Consider the following 13064-nt stretch of genomic DNA (forward strand, 5'->3'; position numbering starts at 1 on the left):
ATTAAAAGTTACTGTACGATAATTATCCTTTGATACACAAGCAGTGCCAACACCCAGAATAGAGTGAAAATGTTAAATCACTGACATAACAGCATTTATTGCATGGGTTGAATTCAATAAATGTCACCTCTGTGAGGAAGACATGATGAAAGACGTGATGAGGCTTATGTGATTAAATAAATGTGTTTCTCACGACTCCAGTTATGATGAGGTATTTTATCTATCACTAAATAAGAAAGTAAACAGCACCATTACAACGAAAAATGGCTCTAAATGAACTGCAAATTGTTCCTCTGATAGGTGGTGTCAGTGCATCAATAGTGGTTCATGGGCTCCTAAATATCCACGTCGTACCAAACTTCAGGTCTTCCAAACCCACGCAATCTCGCTACCCGCACAGAACACGGTAGTTGAAGTGTTATCTCAAGTTAGATAAAACTATGGTACTAGGAATGAGTATACTTCATTTCATGCAAGAGCCCAGGAGAATTTTCAACTTAATCCTTTTACTATTTTAGTTGTGCATTTTTCCATCAACAGTTTGGAACATATATGTGAATTTTTCTATGCTCTTTTAACTTTTCCTGAGCTTTTCTGTGTACAATGGTATTGTAAAGAAATATTGACTGTTTACAATGAATTATATAATGCAGAAGCATTTTTGTAGTGTTTTTAAGTTGCGAAAGTCACACATTTCATGTGGAGAAGTGGTAAAGTGTAAAGTGAAATCTGACACCCTTCATGAAGGATGCAAAAAAGAGTTGCCGCTTTTATTACCCTTGCTTTATAAAACCGTGATACCAAGTTCCATTTCTCAGACTATGGCATTTATTTATATGACAATTAACAATCTAGTAGCGGAATACATTGTTTAATTAATTTTTAATGCGAAGCAATGGGATTTCAACGCCTAGGTTTCTTTAATACTGTTGGTGGGTCGCATTGTGAATGTGCTTTCTTCCTATATGCAATGTCAGGGTCTAAATTATATAAACTGTTCAGGTGGTCCTAATCTGCCCTGATGTGCTAATTAGCAGCAAATTAGTAATTTTAAAGAAGCGCTGCTTCACCTCGCCTGCTCAGTTTTTATAATGTGGGTCCAAGCAAGTAAACAAAATGTATCTCTTGCCCTAAGGTTCCGTACAGTTCCGATAAATACTGTATAATGTTTAAAAATGGGAAAACGATTTAACGTCTTTGGAAAATAAACAAACAAGATTAATAATTTTTACGTATACCATATATGTATAGATGGGCAAATTCCAGGAGAGTTAAATTAAATGGGGTCTGTAGCTCTAAACATTGATGAGTCAAGTAAGTGAGGGAAAATGTGAACTCTTTCTTTTAAATAAAAAAAAAACATGTTCTTGGATTAACACACATCTGCAAGGGAAAGTTGTGCAGGGCGCTTCAGCAAATGGAGTTTATTATGGAATCTCGAAGGGCATTCGGGCACAATTCAAGGGCACTCGATGATCACATCAAAAAGACCAGCACAGACCTGTGAGGCATTACGTGCATAACAACAGGCACAGTGACAAAACTGCAAGCAACTGGCTGGTGAAGGTGAGGTTGTATTGATAGTAAACACAAGAAAAACCGTAACTGGATTATGATCAGTATATGATGTACAGGAACATTAACCCATAACTGGAAATACGTGCTTTGAAAAAGTGAGAAATTGTTATTGGTAGAGGTGGATGGAGTCTAAAAATACCCAGAAGATCTTAATGAAATAATCTGTAGACTTCCAGGCCAAGGAAAGAATTTGCCGGCTGTTTCTGCCCACCCCAGAATGGCTCATCTCGATCGAACTTCTCCTTCGATCTGGGCTACCACCTCCATGAAATCACTTTTCATTGAGATCATTAAGAAAGTTAAACCATTTACCGATCAGGGTTACAAAAATCAGATTCTGTCCTCATCAGCTGTTTCATGTATCCTCTCTGAGAAGAATTCTCTGAGCACATGCATGCACATTATATCAGACACAATATTCTTATACATGACTTCCATGAAGAACAGTATTTAGATTTTCCTGTCATCAAGGAAAAATAGTATGAGGCTACCTTCCTCCTGATATGATGATGGACATCAGTTGGATACCAAATTTCTCAGCTGGACCACCCATCTCGCACAGGAGGTGGTGCCCCAATTATTGGCTGCAGCTCCTTTACAATCTACCGACTTTCATCACCACCTGGTCTGGAAGCTGAAACCTTCATAATTCCAATCCTCCACCTGCTAAGCATAAAATGTTTGGCTAATTCTATATGCTCTTACTAGCTCACCCACTACATTTTAGAAATTAACCATCACTATTCCCTTTATAGTTCTTAAAGCCACCCCACCTTTTGTACTGGAAGTGTTAGAAAATGCCCCTTTTTTGCATCACCTCGCCCCAGTTAACTGATGCTGTTGTTTTTTTAACTCTGTGCACGAGGACCCTGCTAACCAGGTCAAAGTGTATGTGCCCTGACCTTTAAAGCATGTCGAAATCGACAATACTCCTAACTGGCATTTTTAACTTACCTGCAAATCCCTAGTATATGGTACAATGTATACCCTATGTCCTGTAAATTAAATGTCACTATTAGACAGAAGCACACATACAGCCACCACTAGAATGACCGTGTAAAACATGACTGCTGGCCCACCATGAAAGCATCTCTGTTCTGTTTTAAAACTGCAATTTCGACCTGTCAAAAATACCCCCATTAGATAGACCTACACCCTGCCTTTAAATTGTAATACTCCTACCATACCACAGGTAGATGTAGCTAACGCTTGGGCCTTCCCCATCCTTTCTCCCTCTATTCACCCAGGCACCAGTCACAATGGGAGATAAGTTGCCCCCGGAACTGGTTTTGGGTGACCACAGAGGAGAAAATGCTTATTTTTCTGGCCATACCACTGGGTAGGCACAGGTGCCCTGCACAAGGGAAGAAAACTTCTGCTATGTTGGGTTTAGGTATTGAGAGACACTGTAGTATTACTTGCAGTAGGGCATGCAGAAACCATGGAAAAAGTGGGTAGGGTTGCCCTTGAAAAATGTTATCTTCTTGGTAAGGAAGGGGTCAAGAGTCGCCTACACTAAAATAAATGTAGCAACACCGAGCACCCTTTTCATAATTCTCCTGAATTTGTGGAAGACCTGCTGTTGAGATCTGTGAAGAGACCTGAAAGACTGGACCTAATTCCATTTGTATCTAGGACAAAGAAGTAAACTTCAAGGAAGGTCAGGTGGTTGACACACCAAGTTGCTAGGAGCCATTTTACTAAAGAGCCCAGCTGACTAGTTACTAATGGACCTGCCCTGGACACTGCTGATGGCTTCTGCTGGAGTGAGTCATGAACCCCAAGTTCTGTTCCAGAGGTACTGGGACCTTTGGCTGTGTCAAAGTGTATTCCTAACATTCTGAAAAACATGGGACTTAAACCTTTTTGCTACCCAAAAGACCTCCAAAAGACCGGGTCAAACCTGCCAAGTCAATCCGATGAATGTGTACTGCAGCTTGGCCAAAGATGCAGGTTGCTTCCACTCAGAACATTTCTGCAGCAGCAAATCTGTTTCTGTGTAATATACCAGAGAGGCTATCTGGCCTCATGGAGCCCTATTCAGATACAATGCTAAATTGTCACCCTGAGGAATTTGAGCGCCAAAAAAAAGTGTAAGTCTGAAGATAAACATTTTCACCAGAACAAGGCACCTAAATTATGCAGCCAGCGTGTGACCTTTCTTGGGTGAAAACGTTTGATTTCTCGTACTCAGAGCTTTCCTGCAAAAATTAATTGCTTTCACTGGATCTTCATTCAACAGCTATCCCACCTCATTGAGCCTACCTCAGCCTGCTGCCTTTCCTGCTGAGGATATATGGCTTACATTTCAGAGTCTAAGTCAGAAGGTAAAACCTCTGATAGGGACAAGACTGTTGCAGTATCCGACCCATGCTCTATTACGTTCGGCCTTAAATCCAACCTAGGTCCCAATCAAGCACAACCAGACGACCAAGATTGCTGCTCAATGCTATTTTCATTTCCCCTTATTGGATGTTTGTCATTTTATTCATTTTTCATTCTCTATTTGTATAAAAAGCAGTGGGATTTATTGTGTTGTGTTGGTACTTCTAAATGTTTTACACATTCTCTTAAGTTAGGACTGTCTTCTCTTTACCTTAGCTCCAAGGGGATGAACTCAGGTTTAAATTGCAGAAATCTTTAATGGACCTAACAAGAATAGTGACATTATGACTTATGCAGGACTACCATCTACCCCAAATAATAATCTACTTTCCGACAGGGAGACTTTCATTTTATGGCAGACAGTCCCATGATTTCGGTGGTTATTCATCATACTGATTCACTCGCCACCCTCTTGTTTTTTTGCTCAAGTAGTTACAGGACTTTGTCTAACTCCTTTCCTTTGATGACTGGTTAGTCTAAATACTTCAGATGATTCGCATTCTCTCAACAGACCCTGTAGCCATCAGGTTTTTTGTGTACATCATCTGTACTACCCTACCTAGAACCTGCAAGATCGCTTACCTCACAGGCATAGGTGAAAGCTTCTGCCTTCAGAATTGGCAAACACTGTCATCCAGTCTTCATTATGCCTTTCAGATCGCCCATATTGTGGAGCTAAAGAGGTGCATGGCTGGATTCTTTCTGCAATAAACAAACACGGGTATAGATCCCACTAATATAAAGTATGAAAGGTGGACTTTGAATTATTAATAGGCAAAGCCTGCAGCTACATACAAGCTACACACAAATCACTCTTTAAATAGGAGGTCAAGTAACATTATCAAACATACTCTATACTCTACATACACATCGCGACTGTCATGTAAAACATCCATGTTACATTTAAGAATTTTGTCTCACATCAGTAACACGTAAAATATTAGGAACAATACAAAATAGGTATTAATTACAAAGACAAAGGGAAATTAATATAATAATCTTCACGAGCCATACATAGCCCCAACCCTTACAATAAACAATTAGAAAAGATACAGAAATATACAGAAAAGAGACAGCGACCAAAGAGATCAAGCTAGCCTACATAAAACAGAATAATTTATTATATTTAATTAAATGTACTTTATCATCCCTGTGCCCCAGAGTGAAAATAAACAGGTATTCTTTGTCTCGGGTCGAAAGTGGCAAACCCTAATTAATGCTGTGCTTCATTCTAACATCAACTTGTGTTCACACAGCATTGAGAATGATTGGAAATAATTCCTTCTGGGCATAATGAAATCAGATCTTGGATAGACCTCACGTCAATAAGGATATCTTCGACCAGAATGCCAGCCTCTAGCAGAGCATTTCTGGAAAAAGTTGTATAATTGCAAGATGCATCACCCACTTAAACAAAGACTTTGAAGATTTTCAAGGTTTATTATCCTTTGCAGATTCATATTGCTATTCATTTTCTTTGAGATTAAGGGCCTCATTTACAAAAAAAATGATGCAGCACGGGGGCGCAAGCCATTTAGCTGTCCCAAACTGCATCATTTTAAATGTACAAGGATGCGTTGTATCAACAATACAACACATCTGTGTGCTTTCTCCTGTGCTGGTGCACAATTGGCTGCCATGCTCCAGAGCAGGCCCCTTACGTCATGTTGCAAGGGTACTTAGGTTGCTTGTATTATTGATTTTGTCCCGGAAGGGACACCTTCTGGCACAAAAACAATCATTGATGGCATTTTCCTCTTTCTATGCATAGAAAGAGAAAAAAACAAGGACAAGTAAAAGTATTTCTCCTCGTTGCACCATCCTATACCTCCCTTGGGGATGGGTAGGATTCTGACACATTATCAGCTTTACAAAACGTTGTAAATTTGGGAATGTGTCAGGTTCTATGAATGTTGCATGGGAACACCCACAGCAACACCCATGGAACGCCATTTTCAGGCAGAGTATTACATGAAAGGGGCCCATATTTACAAGGCCATGAAAAGTCACGCAGGGTGACTTTATGTGGCCTTGTAAATGTGGGCAGGCACACTGTGCCATCGGTGCGCCAAAAAAAGTGATGCTCCGGTGGCACAATGGCCTTGTAAATGAGGCCCGAAGTGATTTTCAAAGAACGGCATGATGTTGTTGAGCCGACCCTGAGACTCGCAACTAGGGGCATATTTACAAGGGGATTGCACCACTGGAACATCACTTTTTTGATGTTTTGGTGGTGCAAAGCCCTGCACTATATTTGCAAAGTCGCGTTAAGTCACTTTTTGTGGCCTAATGCGGCTTTGTAAATATGGTACCCTTTTATGCTGGTATCTGTTTGACTGGGGTGTGCAATGGGTGTTGCTGAGGACATTCCACTGCAACACCCATTGATTTTTTACACTGTCCCAGATTTAGAAGGAGGTGTAAATCTGAGGCAACGCCAAAAACTAACGCCATGCAATAGCAGGCATTCAAATGGTGCAGCGAGGAGAAATACCTTTATTTCTCCTTGTTTTTGCTTTTTCTATGTCATATAGAAAGAGCAAAGTGCAATTAATGTTAATTTATGTGTAGTAAGGTGTCTCTTCCTGCACATTAACAATCATTAAATGTTGGTAATTTGCTAATTCTATGTGTGCTGCAGAACGCAGCACATATAGAAGTAACAAATCGCCATTATTGATTGTTTATGTGTAGGAAGGGACACCTTCCTGCATATAAGCAATCATTTCCTGCAACACAGGCATCCTTGAACTATGGTGCAAGGGTGTCTGCCAATGTAGGCTCCTCCACAATGGGGAAGGAGCATCGCCCCACTCCCTATCTCAGAGCCAGCAAATGTAAAATAAAAAAAGGTTCTTACATAATTTTATTTTGCATCTGCAGGCTCCTAGCCGGCGCTCTCGGGAGGGGCGGGGCGGGGCATAAGCATGGGAGAGGGAGGAGGAGTTCTACGTTCACTCCACTCACTAAGTGCTCATGTGTGTTTGGCCGGCCGTGTCAGGCTGACCCAAACTCATATGCGCACTTAGGTTTTCTCCAGCTCAGCTGCATTGAGCAGCTGGTCTGGAGAAACCTCAACAGACTCCCTGGTCTGAGCAAGGCGTCTTTTCAGCCCACTCAGACCAATCCCTCCACTGCTATGCAGCCCGGGGATTGGATGGGAGTTCTCCCCAGGGGCTGCTGGGACCCAGCAAGAGGAGAGGCTTCAAACGTGATGCGACGCTGGAGGCGGCTAAAGGTACGTTTAAAAAATATATATTATTTATAACCTTCCTGAGACCCCCATGCTCTCTCCACCCGCCCCACCACCATTTGTTTGTGGCAGCCACCACTGGTGTCTGCAGTGGCACTAGGTAGCTATTTGTAGCGCCAGTGCTAAGGAAAACACAGAGGTGCGCTACATCGTTGTAAATGTGGTGCATCCCTTCGTTTTGGAAATGATGGAGCATGGCGCTGCAAAATTTGCCACAACTCAGCTCTCCGTCATTTCCTTGTGAATATGCCCCCTGGTTCTCCAGTTCCAAAGTCAGCAGCTCCTAGGCTAAATGCCACATCCTTCCACTTAATGCTGAAAGTCTCACATGAGGCAAATTTATCAGTACAGCTTTTTTAAAATCCTTAAAAGACACCTAGATGTTTTATTGAGAAAGACCACTATCTTTAATAAACAAAATCTCGTCGGTTTTCTTGGCTATCCAAATGGTGTTCACAGTTGGCAACATGGAAGCTTTTCCTCCAGCCTTAGTAGACCTAACGCAGATAGGAATGAAGTAGTCCATTTCAAAATCAGGGATGACTGAAGCCCTGTGCCTACAGTACAATGGGCTTGTCTAGCAGCACTGCCCTATCACTGTAATGTCTTTTCAAATTAAGTTTTCTAGGACAACTATTGTTTTTTTATAACTAATTTAATTTCACTTCTAACAATATAATAATGCCTTATATTTGTAAAAGATTGTTAACCTAATATATGCATGTATGTACACACATATAAGCACAAATTACAGAGAAGTCATTCATGGTCCTATTTCTAGGTTTTAAATAATTCTCTGGAATTAATTTCATTGTTAATATTCTTATTCCTACTTCGACCAAAATGTGCCAAACCTTGAAAAAAACTTACAGGATTCTAGCAAATTTGGTGGACAACAGTCAAGGAGGTAGCAAAGTCCAAAACATGGTAAGCTTAAAAAAGTGTTTTTGTAAAAAAAAAACAAAAATGTTTTTATTGTCATTTTCAAGGTGCAACAACATATTGCATTCAAGTCACGTTCTGCTGGCGCAGCAGCCAACGCGTAGATGAACGAACAAGCAAAGGGATAGGAGGCATGCGTGGGGCAACCTAGACCTTTCTGCATCTGACCTGCCTGGTAGGGCCTAGAGACACTGAGGATATAAGACAGTAATTCTGAGTTTAAAGTGGCATTTTGTTTGTATGCTTGTTACATGCAGTTGAACTTTTCGAAATATTGCTGACAGAATACAACCATAAAAATAAAGACAAGCATTTTTAATGCAATAGGTTTTGCATTAACGAGATTTTAAGCTATTGGCAATACAATCGTTTAACCTCTCGCAAATGCGAGACCTATTGCATTGCAAATATTTGTTTTTTCTTCGCCCCTATGCGGCACTTTCACATTCACGAAGGTTGCGCGCCTTTCTTTAGACAAGCCACGTCTAAAGAAAGGGGCGTGTCCAACTTCAAAGTGAAACCGTGGCATGGGGGCTTTGGTCAAATAAATCATCAGTTTGTCAACTTGACAAACAGAATGTTTTTTTGGGTAAAAGCGCGTATACAGCGCTTTCACTTAAATGTCGGCCGCATACCTTTCTTAAGATGTGGTCTGTGTAGATAAAGGGGCGTGGCCTCTATGAATGTGAAAGCGCTGCAGGAGCACTAGTAAACAAAATAAATAAAAAAATAAGTAAGCGCGGCTGCTAAATGCGGACCGGGCTGCTAAAATATTAAAAAAGCAGCGGCTATAGTTAAAGCGGACCGCAATTAGTAAAAATGTAAATAAAAGCAGTCAGCGTGCTGCGAGGTAGTGGATGGAATAGGGGAAGAGCATTAAATAAAATAGTGCTCACCGACTTATGAAGCAGACTATGTAACAACATCAGTAAAAGGTCTAGTCGTTATGGGAGGTAACAAATGCAGACAAGGCGGTACCAAAGAGGGACTAACAAGCCTAATAACAACTTACTAAGGACAATGGCACAAGCCAATTAAAAATACGGGCGGAGAGTGGGCGGGGCTTCAAAGCCATACTCCACTACTACATGCCTCGCACCAGTGCAAGCGCTGCCCAGGCTCGACCTAAATAAGGGAACTAAGCTATCCTCCCAGGCCCTAGAGGTTCTTCACTGAAGGAAGTTGTTTTCAGGCCTCACTTAGAGCAGGGATTGTGACAAGCAGGCTGGGTTTCAAGTATATTACAGTTTTGAAGGATTCCAGAGGAAGGGGTGGGGTCTCTTACAATAGTCAGGTTGGGCGGGGTAAGAAGATGTGAATTAAGACTCGGGAAGTTAGGGATCGGGTCTTGTCTATGGCATATACCAAAGTCAATGAGGATAATGTCTCAGTGAGTTGCTCAGTGGTCTCTTCATAGGCCTAATTTTTCTTCCCTATGGAGGACTGTACTCACTGCTTATTCCCATCGAAACACTTCTGCACTCCATTGCAGAACCGAGGGAGGCAAGGCAGATTTCCATTTCATTGCCACCACTTGTTCAGCCAGGAGCATAGCAAGGTATTGTAAACCAGGTTGTGATCCTTGGTGTTTGACGAGGGGGTTATGGAGTCTTTTTGTTTATAGCTAACTTTCGCAAATAAAAATAAAAACGCAAATAAATCGAACATACCAAATGAAATAGGGCTTTTGTGCTAATTTTCTTTTGATGCATTTTGTTGACTGTATAACTGTTCATTATAAGCAAAAAAAAAAGTAAGTTGCCACTGGGCATGCATGAGTTAATCTGTATATTCCTTAGATTTTTGTGAACATTTGAAAAAAGGCAAAACAATAATTTTGAATGTATGCAATGTTTATAAACATTAGAGAATATGAATGGCCTGAACCTCTCTGAAGCATGTCCAGCTTGCCTTTCATCACAAACATCAAGATGTCCACAGATCAACAACAACAAAAAAATTTGATTAATTACATCTGTCAGTCATAACGTAGTCAGTTTTATAAAGCATGTTCTTTTTATAAGGGTACAACGCCCCAATTGTTTAACCGCCAGATGTCCACAGACATCTCAATTGGAGAACCATTGCTATATTTATCATGGGGGCATTTGCCTGAATATTTACGCCTTTAGGCAGGAAGAGAATAAAAAACAGTAGGCAGTGCCATGCCCAAATAAAATGTAAATCCAGTACTTGTAAAGCGCACAGCTTCCCGGCGCTGGGGGCCGTCGGGGAGATTAAGCGAGCTATTGCCCCAAGTCACATGGTGCTGGGCTGACCTGCCACCGGTGCCGGGGATCGAACCGTGATCCCCAGCATCCGGCGTCAGTTGCCCTGGCCGCTGCGCCACACCTCTTCCCTCTTGCCAAGTGTAGGGGGAGTAAATACTCACCTTGGACTTGCCAAAAGGCTGGTGTATAAAAACAAATCCCACTGCCCCTTCCAAATGGCTTGAAGAATGCATTGGCCCTGTACACACATCAGGTAATACCCCTCTCTGTCTTACCCGAAAGGGTAACCCTACCTCTGTTTATTGTTTTATTTTTCTTGGGGCAGATCAGGGCAACAATGGGGTATATTCACAAGAACGTGTGATAACTACTGCAAGAGTAGCTTAACGCAACCCTCAACATCGCAGCTTATCGCGGGAAAATTACGCCGTGCCAACCAAGTATTCACAACGCGGTGGTAGCATGTGATAGTCACCAGATAACGCGTAAAAAATGAACGTGCAAACAACGCCACGCCGCAAAAATGCCAAACGCGAACACAAAAATCATGCAATGAGGCCAATCGCGATACTAAAAGTAGCGCAAACCAGCCACAGGCTTGCAAATCCCACACGTCTGGTGGGAGAATGCCCCATAAAAACAACAGAAACAACACACCAGAAACAAGTCAAAGCAAGTAGCAACATAGATGCACCCTGCCCGAGCGTAGAGGCCAACGTGAATCCCACAACCCCCACAGACCACCAGCAAGAAATAATGGGGACGGCCAAGGAGAAGAGGGAGAGGAAGACAGGGTGCTGTCCGCAGCAAAACCAGATCAGCGTCACGGAGGTGACAGAACACTACCATCAACTGACCCACAAGTAGACCACCTGGAATGCAGTCGGAGTGCCGAGGAGGCCAATCGAGGAGGCCAAGAGGCGCTGGCATGATGTGACAACCTAAACCAGGCACAAACCCGCTGCCAACAGGAAGGCTTCAACGGCGACAGGAGGTGGCAGTCCTGCGCCACAGGAATAGCTGGACGAAACCGAGGCCACAGTCATCAGTGTGGAGACGGTGCAAGGAGTAGGGAGTACGGACACAGCTCGAGAGGGCCTGACACAACATCAATAGGGTGAGTAACGACCAGTGGACACCCACAATTACCCACAATTACCCTGGATCATGTCTCTCATTCCCTTGGCACACTGCAGCACACACACACATAGCAAGAACAGCACACCCACATTGACGACAAAGTGGTACAATGCGCAACGCCAACACTGCAGAACAGAGGACACAACTGGCTCCGCACATGCACAGAAACATGCCTACTAAATCTGACAGAGCAGGTAAAGGAAATGTACGTGTACGACCTCACATCCGTCATGTAGTCCAAATGTACACTGTCCCGCAGCAGTTTTCAGCACCTCCCAAACAGTCACAATGTACATTGTCATACAGTCTGCATGTCAACCAGAACAATGCACCAACATACATGTCAACACAATGTGAACATGCATCTCCCCTTCACATTGCAGAGGGGCACACAACACCTCCAGCAGAGCACAGAAGACAACAAATCCTGGATGCCGGAGAGGACCATCACACATTCCACACCGACGCCCTACAACAGCCCATGGACATCCCATGCAACCCACCTCCAGGACCCGGGCAGCCAAGCTACTTAGAGGAGAACACAGAGCCTGCAACAGACCACACAGCAGGAAGCACCCGCAAGCACAGCTGGCTCACGACACTTCACCCACCCACACATGGCACCCCAATGCCATGTGTCAACACGCCAAAAGGAGGTGGCCGAACAGGTGTGGGTGGGGTCCGAACCCATGGAAGGTGAACTAGATCACATGCGTCGGTGTCTATTACCCTTCAGGGACCACCTACACCCCACAAAGGAGACCCACACTGCCATAGAGACACATGCAGATGCACATTCACAGTACAGAACCACGCCCGGGGGCACGCAAATAGCAGTCACACACCCACGTTGGCTCTGTGTACGATGGCCCATGCCACTCCCCTAACGAATTGAGTGGGTGACGACAAAGCTACATGTCCAAGCTCTAACCCACTGCCTGCGGTGACATATCTGCATCTGCTGTACACAGCACACTGTAATGTCGTAGGGTCCTGGGCCCTCATGCATACAACAAGACCACAGGGACACATGCAGATATTATGTTGAACTGGCTATGGGCGCGTGCGCCCGGCCCCTTTATTAGTAGGGCCACATGTACAGTGAAGCCTGTGCTGGATGTGTGTGGGGTGAGTGTAAGCCAGCAGTGCTTGGTGCTGGCAACCACTTGAAACAGTGGACAGTGGACACCAGTGCAAGGGTAACTGAAAACACCGGCATAACAGAGTCAACAGCTGAGCAACATGGAGGTAGCTGGAGAATGTCCAGAGGACACCCAACATGCAAACAGAAGTGTCCGTGAGCTGCAGTGCACTGAGGTTGGGGCACTACAGCTGAGCGCGCCCATGTGAAGAAAAAGTCTCAGATTGTGTCCCTTCGAGATATTCCGAATGCAGATGCAGTGGGGTGAGTCAGACCTGCATCATCTTCCTCATCAACATCCCAGGTCTCCCACACTGCTTGAGGTGACATTGCTGCGCAACCTCTCCACAGCGCAAAACTCAATCAGTAACGGATGATGGCTTGCGGTGCAGTG

Source organism: Triturus cristatus, chromosome 7, assembly GCF_964204655.1.
Source record: "Triturus cristatus chromosome 7, aTriCri1.1, whole genome shotgun sequence".
NCBI lineage: Eukaryota > Metazoa > Chordata > Amphibia > Caudata > Salamandridae > Triturus > Triturus cristatus.